At 45.3% G+C, this 16,590-nt stretch overlaps 1 protein-coding gene across 1 annotated transcript in view; it reads right to left on the minus strand.

Moving 5' to 3' along the window:
- Nucleotides 1-3,405, minus strand: part of CIB2 (calcium and integrin binding family member 2) — a 32,137-nt gene extending 28,732 nt beyond the window's left edge. Inside the window, exon 1 of the mRNA XM_027840711.1 lies at nucleotides 3,357-3,405. The gene's annotated coding sequence lies outside the window, so the exon portion shown is untranslated. The remainder of the gene's footprint in view (nucleotides 1-3,356) is intronic.
- Nucleotides 3,406-16,590: the final 13,185 nt, after the last annotated feature.

Here is a 16,590-nt window from a genome sequence, read left to right on the forward strand (position 1 = left end):
CAAATCTGACCTCAGACACATGGCACTCACTAGCTGTGTGACCCGGGGCAAGTCACTTAACCCCATTACACTAGCCAAAAAAAAAAAAAAAAACCAAAACAAAACAAAAACAAAAGAAAAAGAAAATAATAATGACAGAAAAGACACTGCTCTCCAAGGGTACCCATCCTGGGCAGTGGAAGGGTGATGCTTACCCTCTCCTAGGGGAATGACCAAGCATCATAGGATGCTATTCCAAGGGGAGAAGCTTCTAGGATGTCAGCTGAAGGAGAAGTCAGTTGAAGGAGAAGTCTCTGGGGCTATAACTTCACATAGATTATTCTGCCCTTCAGCGTCAGAGCCAAGATCAGGCTGGGCTCCAGAGAAGACTCTGAACTTGACACCAATGGCTTTCTCTAGGCTCTGTCAACAAAGCTGGGTAAAAAACAGAGACCCAGTAACCAGAACACTGGGTTGGCACTACAAGTCCCCAGGGCCAAGATCCCAAGTTCATTCTCTATTCCTTCAAAGTATACTTGACATCTAGCAACCAGAGAGCCCTGGGGCATCCAGCTGAGTTTCAGATTCTTCTCCCGGGCCCAAGGAGGCAGATTTCCAAGTCTGCTCTCCATCATCCCTCACCCCTACTCACAAAGACAAAGTATAAATCCCAAATTGAATTTCGTGCTGGGACTATTTCCTCAGAACATTGTTAAATGAAAAAGAGACCTCCCCCACCAAAATAAAATATTCAGAGCAGTTTTATGTATAGTAATGAAAATAAGCAGTTTATTCAACTGCGATCTAATCAAAAATAACAAAAATGAAAAGTCTATATGGTAGCATACGTGGAAAGGGTCTGCTAGGTTTAGAATGAGGGGAATCACAGAATTTGAGAGTTGCAAGGCACGTCCAAGACCATTGACTTCAGCCCTTTCATACACAAAGGGATCCCCACTATAACATATCCGATAACCTTTGCTTGAAAATCCCCGGGAAGAAGGAAACCATTAACTCTCTAGGTGATCCATTCCACTTTGGCACAGCTCTTATCATTAGGAAAGCTTTCCTGACATTCAGCTGCCAAAACCAGCCTCCGATGTTTCCACCATTCCTGGTTCTTCCCTCTGATCCCTCTTCTACATGAAAGTCCATCAGATACTTGAAGACAGTTACCATGTCTCCCCTGAGTCTTCTTTTCTCCAGGTTAAACAGGCTTCCTTCAGCTTATCCTCACATGTCATGAACTCAAGGCCTTTGGCCACCCTGATCGACCTCCTCTGGACAGTCTCCAGTTTATCAATATCTTTCTTAAAAAATGATGCCTATAACTGGACACAACGCTCCAAGTGAAGTCAGACAGAGGCAGAATACAGTGGGATTATCACCTCCCTATTCCTGGAAGCTATGTCCTTCCTAATGCAGTCCAAGATAATATTAGCTTTTTTCAACAGCCATAGTGCACTGCTGACTCAGATTGAGTTTATAGATCACTAAAACCCTTAGATTGTTTTCAGAACAACCGCTCTTTATCCATGCCTCCCCCATCTTAGGCTGGAGGAGCTGACTTTTTATACTCATGTGTAAGACTTTACATTTATCCCTACTGAATTTCATCTTGTTAAATCCAGCCCCAAACTATGCCACTTACTCCCCGTGTGACTTTGGACCAGTCACAATCTTCTTGGGCTCCAATTTCTTCATCTGTCAAATGGGGGTGATTGTACTAAATGATATCTGAGGAAGAGGAAGGAGGAGAAAGGGAGAAAGGAAGGAAGGAAGGAAGGAACTAATCAGCTGCAGACCTATCAATCACCATATTTTAAAAACCAAAAATACTTATAAGTGCACAGACAGATTTAGAAGAAGCAGAAGGAAAATACGTTGCTAGTGTTTTCTAAAAACCAATTTTTTTTCCTTTCAGTCAGAATATAAAACATCTTAAATTCTAAGGCAGTTAGGTGTCACACTGGATAGAGTGTTGGACCTTAAGTCAGGAAGACAGGAGTTCAAATATGGATTTAGATACTATGTGACTCTAAGCAAGTTACTTAACCTCTCCCTCAGTTTTCTCATCTGGAAAATGGGCATAATAATAGCATCTATCTCCCAGGGTTGTCGTCAGTATAAAACAAGGTATTTGTAAAGTATTTTGCAGATTTTAAAGCATGATGTAGAGCTAGCTATTGTTATTATTTTACTTGGAGATTCCTTTCATTTTTAGTTCAATTTAGTTATATTTGCTAGAGGTGTTGGTTCAATTTTACTTTAAAATTACTTAAGATTAAAATTCAGAAAAGAGAAGCAAAAGATGCACCTGGGGGCCTGAACAGACACCCTTCCCTTTATTTATCTGTCTCTCTCTCTCTTTTTTCTAATTATTGAGATAGCCAAAAACATCCTCTCCCCTTCACCTCTGATTTCCAGAGTACACTGGATCTCTTTAATTGACTAAGAGACCCAAGGTTAGAGGGTTTGTGTATAAGCTCTGGGCTGAGAACCGTGGCCCAAACCTCTTATATTTTCTCCTACCCCACTTTTTAGGGGCATTGGGATGGAAGCAGCTCCCAGAGGCAGTCCCATTTCTGCCTTTCTGGGGCTCCTCTGCCTGACTAGGCCGTCTGGGGTGAAGACAGAGGAATGAGAAGAGAACCTGAAAGACAGCTCCAGAGACCTAGACCGACTCTGTTTCTAGGTCACCTGGATCTGGAAGTGAGAGTGTGAAAGAGGAGATAGACTCAGGAAGCAAAATGTGGCAGGAGAATGGACATGCTACAGAGCCCTGGGACGGTTAGAGAAAATGTCTCAGCAGTTCTGGTTAAGGTGCCCAAGAGGGATTGGAAAGGAGGGGGAGAGGGCAGATATTCTTTACAAGAGCTCACCATTTGGTTGTCCTTTATCGTTTACAAAAACACTTTACTCACAACAGTCTTCTGAGGTAAACAGTTCAAATATTATCCCCCTTACACAGAAGAGGAAACTGAGTCTCTGGGAGGTGAAGAGACTTACTTAAGGTTACAAAGCTGGTAGCGTGAGTACTCAAACCCTGGTCTTCTTCGCAAAAACTTCCCTTCCTGCTCCCGAGGGGGCTGGAGAAGACTGGGAGCCCAAACCACAGTCCTCCACATGCTTGCACCCACCCCGAGCATCCCGGGAGCATCCCGGGAGCTCGGAGACATGGCTAGGGATAAAGGGCGGATCCCGGCTGAACCTGCCTCCAGGGCAACGGAGCGTGGCTTCTAGAGATCTTAAGTTAGGATGGGCTGGGGATGGAGGAGGAGCAGCTGGCAGGTGGCAGAAGGCGGTCAAACGGCGCACCATCCCAATCCCCCCAGCCCAGCCTGGCTAAGCCCCCTGCTCCCAGCCGGGCCCCTCACCTGGTAGTTATCCAGCTGCTCGTCGGTGAAGATCGTCTGCTTGTTCCCCATCTTAGCCGCGGAGCCGGGGCTCGGCCGGGACCAAGTCTTCCATCAGAAGGCGCCCGCTGGCTCCCGGGGACCCCGGCGTCCGAGCCACTGCGGCCCGTTCGGACGGACAGTGCCCAGTCCCTGGGCGTCCCTAATGCTGCCTCTCACTCCGATCGCCCCTCCAGGGGCCAGGGGGGCCGGAGGAGGAGAGGGAAGAAGATGGAGAGATGGCTGGAAGGGCCGGGGGCCAAGGGTCAGTCCAACGGGCGCATCCCAGAGGACCCTCGCTGCTGCCGCTGCCTCTGACAACGCCACTGGCTTGCTATGGCTCCCCCCGAGAGGGCTGGAACCAGGAGGATGGGTAAAGAGGGGTGCTGCCGGGGGGCGAGGTGCGCCCGCAGCCCCGACAGCTCCCGACGGCTCTGGACAGCTCCGGCTCCTGGCCTCCTCGCGAAGGTCCGCAAGCTCAGGGAGCCCGGGCCTTTGCGGCCGCCCAGCCCGGGGGAGGGGAGGGGAACAGAGGGCGGGGCTTTGCCAGCCCAGCCCCTAGGCTGCCCCTTGGCCAGACAAGGATGGAGGCTCCGCCTCCGGAGAACCTGAGGAAGGAGGCAGAAGCCAGCGGGGTGAGGTCCGTGCATTCTCCCCTTCCGACACCTGCATTCCGTCGAGGTCTCTGACACCCCCTTTCGCGGCCCCCACGCAACGTACCTCCCCACCTTTCATCTTGCTACCCCTCAACATCCCTCAGCTCTAGAGGGTCTGCAAGCAAGGGTCCCTTGTCTCCACCCCAATTACACCCACCACAATTCAGTTTCTGCTCACCTTTTGCCTCACGTTGTCCTTAGCCTCCCTGCCCCCAATCTCTGCCCCTCTCCAGTGTACCCTCCACATTGCTGTCAGAGTAAGGTTCCTAATGGAAAGCCTGGCTATGTCACTGACTATGACGAGGCTCCCTGTTGCCTCTAGAATTAACACACACACACACAAAAACATGCACACGAGTGCTCTTGCATTCTATTTATTAAGGCCCTCGCTAAACTGATCTAATCTGTCTTTCCAGTCGATCAATTGGCAGATAAGTGACACAGTAAAGAAAGTGATAGGGCTGCAATCAAGAAGGTCTGAGGTCAAATCAAGTCACTTAACCTCAGTTTTCTTGTCTGTAAAATGGAGATAATAGTACCCCTCCCAGGGTTGTTTCAAAGAGCACTTAGCACAGTTCCTGGCGCATAGCAGGCATTTGATAAATGTTCATTTGCTTCCTTCCTTCCAATAAGCATTCAAGTGCCTGTTATGTGCCAGGCACTGTGAGAGGTGCTGCTGTATGACAGATTGAGAGCCAGCCAAGGACTAGAGTCCAAGTGATGCTTCTGATACTAAAGGTTGTGTGACCCTTGGCCTCTTGGTGCTCTCAGATTATAACTGCTGAGGTGCCCACCCAGGAAATCACAGGCCCCCTCCCAATACCCATTCCCTTCAAGCACCCCATGTTCCAGCCAGCAGGGTCCGCCCACTGTTCCCCCATCTTGTCCCACTTTCTTCCTCCCATGGACCAGCATGAGGGTCTGATCCTTTGTTAGGACTGCCCTCCCCCACCCAGTCTGTGTCTGTTAATACCCATTCTCTTTCTTTAAGGCCCAGCTCATCCTCCACAACCCCTTCCTGAGCCCTCCCAGTTGAATGTTTTGTCTCTCCACATTTTCCTGATGGATTTTGTCTGGATTTCTCCCTGATTTGTATTCCTCCTATTAGACCGCAAGCCCCCCTGAGCTGTTTTCACTTTTGTCTCCCTAGAACCTAGGACGGAGGCGTGTAAGTGCTAAATAAATGTTTGGTTGTTGGAGGCATCTCTGGCACCACCCCTGATGTCACTAAGAAAGCCAAACCCAGGGGCAACTAGGTGGCACAATGGATAGAGTACTGGCCCTGAAGTCAGGGGGACCTGAGTTCAAATCTGACCTCAGATCAAACACTTGATACTTACTAGCTGTGTGACCCTGGGCAAGTCAACCCCAATTGCCCCCCCCCCAAAAAAAAGCCAAACCGAGAGTCAGAGAGTTAGGCATGACTGCCTCCAGCTGGACCTTGCCAGCTGCTCGACCTACAAAGGCAGAGCATAGGCTGGCCCTGGCCTAAGGGAGGTTTTGGACATCATGCCTGGTGAAAGGCAAGGGAGCTATAGTCTAAAGGGGAAGCTTGGTCCGGTAGGCTGAACCTCCTCCTTCCAGTGGCTTCCTCTGGTGCAGAGACAGGAGGAGGGCAAAATTCCCTACGTCCCTTTATAAGATTCTCATGCCCATGGGAGATGCTCATACCCAGGTTAGGATTCCCTGCCTTACTTAGAATCCCCAGAGAAGGTAAGCTCCTTCGGGGTAAGATGTGCAGGAGACTCTCTTGTCATTGCATCCCCAGTGCCTAGCAAAATGCCTGGCACGTAGCAACAATGCAGGACGGATATTTTTGTTGCTGTTGTTTCATCAAACCAAAATCAACCTTTCTACAACTTTCTATCCATTGCTCCTTGATCTGATTCCTCTTCCACATAACAATTCCTCAAAAATTTGCAGGCAGCCATCATGTCCTATCTCCCCCAGCCCTCCCATCGGCAGAGGTTAAATATTTCCACTCTCAGAAAGTATGATCCCGAAGTCCTTCCCATCCTCCGCAGCTTGCTGATGCTCTTCCTAGATTATGGAACCCAAGACTGAACGCCACAGTGTTACTTCTGCAATCTCTCCACACCTCTTTGGCTGTGCACGCCCTGTCTCATTCTACCAGGACAGTATATCTAGCATCATTCAAGAAAGAAGACACTCTTCTTCCAGCTTACCAGTCTGAACCTCTAGGGAGCCAGAAATAACATCAGGATGAAGGAGGATGTTTTACCAGATTAGTCCCTATGGTAGAAAGAGTACTGAGCTTCAAATCAGGAAAGACCCGGGTCAGAATCTTATCTCTGAAAAGAGATAAGAAAAATCACTTAACTGAGACTCAGTTTCCACATCTGTGAAATGGGAATAACACATGCAATACCTACCTCACAAGGTGATTATAAGGGAAGTGCCTGGCGAACCTTAAAGGGCTATAAAAATGTGAATTATTATTAGCAGAGCTTAATGGAAATATCCCTTAAGAATATCCAGTTGAGTTACAAAATGATCCAACCATTTTGGAGAGCATTTTGGAACTATGCCCAAAGGGCTACAAAAATGTGCATACCCTTTGACCCAGCAATGGCACTTCTAAGGCTATATCCCAAAGAGATCACACAAACGGGAAAAGGACCTACATGTACAAAAATATTCATAGCAGCTCTTTTTGTGGTGGCAAAGAATTGGAAATTGAGAGGATGCCCATCAATTGGGGAATGGCTGAGCAAGTTGTGGTACATGAATGTGATTGAATACTATTGTGCTATAAGAAATGATGAACAGGCTGACTTCAGAAAAACCGGGAACGACTTGTATGGTCTGATGCTGAGTGAAGTGAGCAGAACCAAGAGAATGTTGTACACAATTACAACCATGTTGTGTGATGACTAATCTTGATAAACCTAACCCTTCCCAGCAATACAAGGATCTAAGACATCTCCAAAGGACTGGTGATGGAAAATGCTATCCACATCCAAAGAAAGAACTATGGAAGTTGAATTGCTATTTTTTTCTCTTCTGTTGAGTTTTGTTTCCTCTTTCTGATGGTTCCTCCTATTGGTTTTAATTTTTACTTACAACATCACTAATGTGAAAATATGTTTAATAGGCATGTAAATGTATAGCCTATATCAGATTGTGTGCCTTGGGGAGGGTGGTGGGGAGGAAGGGGTAGAAAAGTTTTAAACTCAAAAGCATTTGAAGTGATTATGGATAAATCAAAATAAATTAATAAAAAAAGAATTTGAAGGCTAGAGAGAAGCATAAAAAGGCTCACATAAACTTACAAAATGAGGTGAGCAGACTTGAAAACAATAAATAAATTAGATACAATAACTCTAATAATGTAAATGGAAAAAACTACCATAAAATAACTGAAACTGAAAAAAAAGAAAGTTAAAAAAAAAAGAATATCCAGTTGACAGCATTCTTAATTTTGTATGTAATCCACATGTCAGACCTAGCCTCCGGTCTGACAGTCAGATTGGATTCCTATCATGGTGGATCTAGAGAAATAATACTCCCTTTGGCTGATTTTGTCTCCAGTCTAGATTTGTAAGCTCTGGGAATGTCTCTAGTTAGCTCCTTTCTGGGATTCTCAGTCACTGCCATTGCTAGCAAAGGTCCTAAAGGCACTAAAACATCAAAGTATTCATTGATGATGGAGCTGGCACTGTGCCCAGGGCCTGGGCTATCCTGATTGGTGTCTGAGCTTTCCTAACCATCCTATGTAGTCAGTCCCAGACCATGCCTCACATCCCATTGAGTCATTCACTAGGAAACCAGAACTTGCACAGTGAGAGTATCTTGCCATCTGTGTTGCCAAAAATAATCAGATTCATTCTCTGTCTTTTTTAATATTGATCCTATTTTCTATTAATTGATTTTGTCCTGTAACTGCCTAAGTCACGGTTCTTTGTCTCTGAACTTAGTTCAGAAGTCCAGCTTTTCTGTAATGAGTTAAGTTTAGCAATCCAGTTCTTTTATTAATCACCGTTCTATTCTTGCCTCAAGGAAACCTGCTATCCTTGAGAGATGTGGACAGACACCAGGGAGCCTGTCTAGTATCTTTACACCACTGAGCTATCCTTCACAAATGCCTGGTTTGCTATCCAAAGAAGTCTGGTCCACTATCTCTAAGCTAGCAGGTGGTCTCAAACAATGAACATTTCTTAGTCATAGGAGGAAGGAGGGGGGTGCTAGCCCCTCATTCCCAATTTCCAATCAATCATATATTCCCCCATGCCTCAGCTCTGTAACCAATCATACTGATTTCACCACTCCTGATGCTGAGCTCTTTCAACCAATCATAACTTATTCCCCGCCTATGAAGCAACAGTACCTATCTTCCTGGGTTGTTGAAAGGATAAAATGGGATAAAATATGTAAGGTACTAGTTTTATTCTTATGGTCTATTTCTTCTTTTACAACATGACTAATATGGAAATATGTTTAATATGATCATACACGTATAGCCTGTATCAGATTGCATGCCGTCTTGGGGGGGGAGGTGATGAAGGGAGAGAAATTTGGAGCTCAAATTTATTTTATTTTTTAAATTTTAAAAAATTAATTAATTTTTAGTTTTCAATATTGGCTTTTATGAGAGTTTGAGTTATAAATCCCCCCTCCCTCAAGACCCCCCACCCCAAGACGGCATGCAGTCTGATACAGGCTATACATGTATGATCATATTAAACATATTTCCACATTAGTCATGTTGTGAAAGAATCAGAACAAAAGGGGAAAAATCACGAGAAAGAAAACACAAAACACAAAAATGAGAAAATAGTCTGCTTTGATCTGCATTCAGACTCCATAGTTCTTTCTCTGGATGTGGATAGGAGCTCAAATTTTTAAAAAATGGATATTAAAATTTGTCTTTATATATAATGGGAAAATAAAATATTATTTTTAAGGTTAAAAGAATTTTAAACTGTGTAACATACATTGAAAACTTAAAGCGTTACATAAATGTAAGCTGTTATTATTTTATATATAACAGAAGTTCTTAAACTAGGGTCTTCACACCCTCAGATTTCAGGAGGCCCATGAATTGAATGGGGAACATATTTACATTTTTATTTCAATATAACTGGCTTCCTTTGTAATCCCATGTAGTTCGTTTTATGCATTTAAAAACAATTCTGAAAAGGGCTCCATAGGCTTCACCAGAGTGCCAGTGAAGTCCATGACATAAGAAAGGTGAAGGGTCCTTGTATAGAGCTTTAAGCAACGGAAGATGTTCACTGCTTCTAAGAGCCCAGACACTGCATCAGATAAACGCTGCTTAATCTGCTTGGAGTGGCATAGTGGGAAAAATGTTGGATTTGGAGCCAGAGGCCCCCGGGGTTTGGATCTCAACTCTGCCATTTCTGACCTTTCTGACCTTGGGCAAATGACTTCCGCTGTTTTCGACTCTGCTTACCCATCATCCAAAATGAAGGGGTTAGACTGAGGCAGGGAATAAGCATTTACAGAATGCCTACAATGTTCCAGGCACAGCACTAAGCCCTTTACAAAGATCTCTTTTGATCCTTGCAATAACCTGTGAAATAGGTGATGTTATTATTCCCATTTTACAGTTGGGAAAATTGAGTCTGAGAGAGCTTAAATGGCTTGCCCAAAGTCAGACAACTACTAAGATCCTGAAGCTGGATTTGAACTCAAGTCTTTCTGACTCTAGGCCCAGAGCTCTAACCTTTGGGCAACCTTGGTACCCCAGATGATCTCCAAGGTTCTTCTCACTCTATGACACTCAATTTATGAGTTGGGAAGGCCTTCAGAAGTCATTGAGTCCAACCCCTTTCTTTTACTAAGGAGGAAACTGAGCCTCTTAAAGTGCCCAAGGTCACTCAGCTGGTTAGTGTCAGAGCCAGGATTCTATTCTGGACCACTAGCTTTTCCCCAATTTGGATATGAGAGCTGAGGGAGATGGATGAGTCAATTTCTAAACTACACATGTGTTTTTTCCCTTTTGAATTCTAGGTAGTAGCAGTGTTAGCATAATAGAGAGAGCCCTGGCCTCAGAGTCAGGAGACCTGGGTTAGAGTCTTGTCTATTACTAGCTAGGACACTTTGGGAAAATCACAGCATCTCTCTGGGCCTCAGTTTTATCATCTGTAAAATGGGTATAATTCTCACACTCTCTACCAAGCTGTTGTACGGATCAAATGACGTAACACTCCAACTCAAGCACCACTTCTTCCATTAAAGATAAAGGGTTTTTCTCATAACAACCCAGAAAGGTAGAAACTACAAGCATTATTATGCCTATTTTACAGATAAGGAAACCAATGCTCAGAAAGCTCACAGTTATGACGCAGGATTGGAACTCAGGTCTCTGGACTCTGAGTCCTGTGCTTTCCACCACACCACACCACACCACACCACATTGTATTTGAAGCCTAGAGAAAATAGCCTTTCCCCTCAACCCTCCACTTAGCCATCGATTTTATGTTTTGTGGTCATTAGGGTTTTGGTTTCCCACCCCCTTGGTAGAGGTTGTAAACTCCACCAAGCAGGGAACCTGGTTTCCCTAAACTTTGTATCTCACTGGAACACAATGCTCAGCACACAGTAGAGACTTTGAGAAGGAAGGCCAGAAAGAAGGGCAGAGAAGCAGGACAGCTTTGAAAGCTATCAGCTGCCCTTATTACATACTGAAAAAGAAAAGCCAGCAGTACCTAACAGAGACCTTCCTCTTTTTCTGTTCTCCTATGCACATGGAAATCTCCATTTTATTTGGTGTTTGATAAATTCAGACAAAAAAATGAAAATTAATTTTAAATAATAATAATAATAGCATTTATATATCACTTCAAAGTTTACAAAAAGCTTTGCAAATAGAGTCTTATTTGATCCTCAATGCCTGGAATGCACTTTCCCCTCACCTCTACCTCTTAGAATCTCTAATTTTCTAGCCTAGGCTCAAACATTATCTCCTACAGGAAGCCCTTCTGGATCCACTCATTGCTGGTGCCTTCCCTGCAAAATCATCAGGTATCTCTTTGTATACGCCATTATATGTACACATTGTTTTCCCTGACTAAAATTTGAGCTCCTCAAGGGCAGGAATTTTCACGTTTTGTCTTTGCATTCTCAGCATGCAGCACAATGCCTGGCACACAGTAGGTGTTCAACAAATGCAAGGGAAGACAGGCAGGAGAAGAACCCGGTAAGATTATGATGTGCACCAATCAAAAAAGCCTTGAATTGGGAGCTAACTGGCTGAGTGTCATCATCTTTATTTGTCCAAAGGCCCATCCAAGTGATACTGCAGTTTATCAATGACTGATTACACAGCAGAATGATGACCTGGCAGGGTAAGTAAACCTTCCCGTGGAAGGTCAATTTAATTCAACCCACACAAGTATTTGCTGAGCTGGGGCTAGGCTTGGCACAGACTGGTAAGACTCCTCCCCACACAGGGTTTGAAGTGGGTGGAAAGAGAAGGGGTCTTTTTTTTCAGAGTCATAACTAGGGTAGGGCAGTAAGAACTTTGGCCCAGGCTACCAAATTTAAAAAAATTCTTGGTCCTTTGGCTGAGTGCAAACAAAAGAATTCAGCACATGCTGTAGTTAGCAAAATAATTAGTTAAATTAGGGAGCTACAAGATGGCAGGCTGAAATGAGTTCCTCCTTTGGTGGAGCGGAAAATTCACTGACTTGGGAGTCAATTCAAATCTGCCACTTACTAATTGTGTGACCTTGGACAAGTCACTTGGACCTCGAGGATCTCTCTGGACCTCATGTTCCTCTTCTGAAGGGGATTGGACCAGACAACATCTAAGGTCCCTTCTAGCTCATAAAATGTTCCTTTTCTATTCTTCTTATGCATATGCCCCATGACAGTCCCCAAAACATCAGCCTTGTACCTGTCTTCTCCCCACAGGGTGGGGTCTTGCCCCATCTTTGTACCAGGGGAAAACACCACAAATCAAGTGTCCACCTACAAGTATCCTAAAGGGGATCTGCCAAAAGTCTGGGGTCCTTCCACTCATTCTCTTGACTATGAATACCAATGGGATATCACCAGCCAAATCTAATCCCATTAGAATGTTGGCTGCTCCATTCAACCGGGAGCTCCTCGAGGGGAGCCATCTGTTTTGGCCTTTCTCTTAGTCCACAGAGCCTAGCACAGTGCCTGATACCTAGCAGGTGCTTCATAAATAATTGTTGTCTGACTCTCCATGACCCCATTTGGGGTTTTCTTGGCATGGATACTGGAGCGGTTTGCCGTTTCCTTCTCCAGATTATTTTAAAGATGAGGAAATTGAAGCAAACAGGGATAAGGGACCTGCCCAGGGTCACACAGTTATCTGAGGTCACATTTGAACTCAGTGCTCCTGATTCCAGGTCCAGTGCTCTATCCACTCACTAAGCCACCCAACTGTCTCCAAATACGTGTTGACCAACCAACTAATGACCACTTCTCAATCTTCATGCTTCTTGGCTTTCTCTGCGTGTAGTCAACATTGTTGCTAAGCTTTTCTTCCTAAGGACTCTCTCCTCTCTGGTTTCATGACCCAGCTCTCTCGGTTCTCCTACCTAATTGCTCCTTTTCAGTATACTTTGCTGGACTTTCATCCATCTTCATGCACTAACCGGAAGGCTCTTCCAAGGCTCTGCTGTGGGCCCCCTTCTCTTTTTGCTGTATATTATCTCACTCACTGGTTTCACCATCTCCCATGGGTTCAATTATCATCTCTATGGAAAGGATTTCCAGGTCTATATATGCAGCCCTAGAGTCTTTCCTGAGCTCCAGGTCCCAAGTCACCAACTGTCTATTGAACATTTTAAACTGGATTTTTATAGGTATTTCAAATTCAACTTTCCAAAGAAATTTATCTTTCCCCACAAACCTACCCCTCTTCTGACCTTCCCTATTACTGTTGAAGGCACCGCCATCCTCCTAGCCAACCAGATTGGCAAGCTCCTTGCCATCCTCGGTTCCTTGCTCTCCCTGTTCATCCATAAGCTCTTCATAACTCCCTCCCCCACACACACCACCCAGCCAAACTGGCCTTCTCTGCTCCTAACACCTTCTCATCCCCATGCCTTTGCCCTGGCCGTCCCATGCGCCTGCAGAAACTTGATCGTCACCTCCACTTCACGGAACCCTTCTCTTTCTTCAAGGCTCGGCTCAAGCATCACCTCCTACCTCAAGCCTTTCCTGATCCCCACTTGCACCTCCTCTGCCCCGCCTCAACTGCTAGAGTCTTTTCTCCAAAACTACCTGGAATTGAACTACTTTGCATTGATTTATGTTTGTTCTGGATGTTTCTTCTATAGATACAAATATAGTCTTATTTCACACGCACGCATATGTATATATGTTGTCTCCCTGATAGAACGTAATCTCTTTGAGTACGGGGTATATTTCTTATCTCTGATTGTCTTCCCAGCTCCTAGTACAGTAGCAGGCGCATAGTAGGCCCTTAACGTGTCATAATTGTTGATTGACTAATTTATCTGTTCTTATATGTGTTGTCTCCCCCATTAGAATGTAAACTTTTTGAGAGCAGGGACAGATTTTCTTTTTTCTTTTTTCTTTTTTTTTTTTGCTTTTTCCATGTGTCCTTAGCACTGAGCATTGTGTTCTGCACACAGTAAATGCTTAATCAAGGTTTGCTTGATTGACTAATTAATGGAGCACACAGGTTCTCTATAATTGCCCCTTGTTCTAACTCCTTATCCTGATAGAAGGCTGACTCCAGGCCTTGATGCTGCCCTGTCCCCATCTTCTATTTGGGACTTTGGGGAGATAGATAGACAGACAGACAGATAGGTAGATAGACTGACAGACAGATAGATAGATAGACAGACATTTAGATGGATGGAAGGACAGATGTATGGATAGACAGATAGATGGACAGATAGATGAATGGATGGATGGAAACATGGATAGATAGATAAATAAATGGATGGATGAATGGATAGACAGATGGATGGACAGACAGATGACAGATGGATGGATGGACAGATAGATGGATGGATAGATAGACAGGTAGGTAGAACATTCATTTAACACTTAACTATGTGCCAGGAACTGTAGTAAGTGCTAGGGACATAAATAAAAGCAAGTAAGACAGTCTCTGCCCTCAAGGAGCTTACATTCTATTCAGAAAAACAACACGTACATAACCAGAGTGTCCCAAAAGTCTTAGTGTGATTATAAGCCATTAAAGCTTAAAACTGCCCTTTGGGACACCCTGTATAAGTCTGTATAGAGTGAAGGAGGTATGTTGGGTGAGCCTTGAGAAATAATAACAGCAACCATTTATATATGGTGCTTTAAGGTTTGTCAAAGACTGTACATATATTATCTCATTTAAGCCTCACAGTAATCCTGTGATGTGGGTACTGCAGTCATTATTATCATGTCCATTTTACAGATGAGGAGACTGAGGCTCAGACAGGTAAATTTACTTTTCCCAAAATGTCCAAGGAAGTCCAGCACTCTCACCATTGCATCATGCTGTGTGAAGTCATACAATGAAGGCAGGGTCTTGAAAGTCACCCCACTCTATACCTTCTGCCTCTCCAGACTTCTTCCCTTGATTTAAAGGTCTGAATGGGACTCTCTGGCTCTTCTGAGTTGTTATTCTTAACTCCCAATGTGTTGCTGTGTTCAGAGAATCACAGAGTGTCTGCTGTGCACTCCTAATCCCAGGGGGGTGGCCCTCATGCCAGAGGTCTCCTTAGCGTCCAGCGGGCCCTGCACAACTGCACCCGGACTGCTCTGTCTGATACCCCAGGGGTCAAATCCCTGCCTCTTTGGGCAGAGGAGGAAGGGGTGCAGGGATAGAATAAGCCATGCTACGGATCAGATGGGTAGAAATTCACAGGCTAAGGTCATAAGATAATAGATTCAGAGCTGGGAGGGACCTTAGAAACCATGTGTTCCCACCTGCCTTGTCTTACATGTAGTGAGACACTGATGCATTTATCCCACTTCCCATAGCCATGGGTCAGGGTCCCCAAAGCAAGGTTCCATTTCCCTCTCGGGGTTCTGAGGGTACTGGATATATCTTTCTCTAATGCTATCGGGTCAAGCCCCCATTCCAGTGTGTTCCCCCTAACTGGAACTGCCAATGATTAGTGTCCCAGGTTTATTTAGCCAATTAGCATCTATTAGCTTTTACAAAGAGATTTTTATTGTGAAGATACAGGAAGAACAAAAGTTACAAGGCAATCCTCACCCCTCATCTCTGGAGGGCACATTCTCCCCTGTATCACCTTAGTCCCAGGGAAGAGGGATCTCAAATTTAAATTAGGAAAGGAAGGGAATAAGCATTTATATAGCACCTATGTGCCCAGCACTGTGCTAAGCACTTTACAATTATTATCTCATTTGATCCTCACAACAAGCATGTGAGGTAGGTGTTGTTATAGCCCCCATTTTACAGTTGAGGAAACTGAGATAAGACAGCGGTGATGTGTCTCGCCTGGGGTCACCCAGCTAGGAAAATCTGAGGCTGGATTGGAGCTCAGTTCTTACTGAGGGGAGGCCCAATGCTTGTGCACTATAGGGGCTTCAAGTAGCTTCTCTATAGCATTCTCTCCACCAAGTTCACTTCTAGATTTGGCAAAGCCAAGGGATGAAATCACTGTAGCTCGTACTCCACAGCATTCAGTCTATGCTAAGTCCAACTTTGGACTTACTGGCTTCTGGTAAATCCCAGCCTGGATGTGGGCTCTGGGACTCCTGGTGGCAGAGATGCACTGCTAGGGCAGCTAAGCGACAAAGTGTCTAGAGTGCCAGGCCTGGAGTCAGGAAGACCCGAGTTCAAATGTGACCTTAGACACCAGCTGTGTGACCCTGGGCAGCTCACTTCACCCTCTGTGTCCCAGCTTTCTCATCTGTAAAATGAGCTAGAGTAGGAAATGACAAACCACTCCAGTATCTTTGCCAAGAAAACCCTAAATGGGGGCATGAAGAGATGGACACCACTGAAAAACAACTGAAACAACAGAGTTGCATGAAGTTGTCAGCCTCACTCTCTCTTCCTGAGTCGATGAAGGCCAGTGGCAGGACAAAAGTCAAGACGATGGGAGATTGCCTGGGATTCAGTGGGTGACCTTGGTATCTTCCATGTCAGACCAAGCTCTAAGCACCCCACAATGCCCGAGTCAGCCGCCTTCTCGGCCCTTCGAACAATTGTTCTCATCCACCTACTTCACCAGGGAAAGTCTTCACATGCTTGGGACAGACCCCCCTAACACACAGGTGGGTCTGAGGCCCATGGGGCATCCTCAGCCTGGGTTAGCCGGGCCGCCCACACAGTTTTACTAGGGTGTGGCCACTGCCCATGCCACAGCTTCGCGGCACCCCAGGTGAGAGGCGGGTGAGTCAGGTGGACACCAAAGGTGGATGAGCAGGCTGGGCGGCCCTCCTCTGCTGAACAGGTGCTGAACACCTTGAACTCCCTTCACACCCCATGTACCCCCAAAGCTAGCAGCTCTGGCCTGGAACGAATGAGTGAATGAATGAATGAGCGAGCCCAGGTGGGTGTCGGGTCTGGAAGTCCTGGTTACCGATGGATTTAATAA

The sequence above is a fragment of the Vombatus ursinus genome, unplaced genomic scaffold, assembly GCF_900497805.2.
Source record: "Vombatus ursinus unplaced genomic scaffold, bare-nosed wombat genome assembly UNPS02014847.1, whole genome shotgun sequence".
NCBI classification, from domain to species: domain Eukaryota; kingdom Metazoa; phylum Chordata; class Mammalia; order Diprotodontia; family Vombatidae; genus Vombatus; species Vombatus ursinus.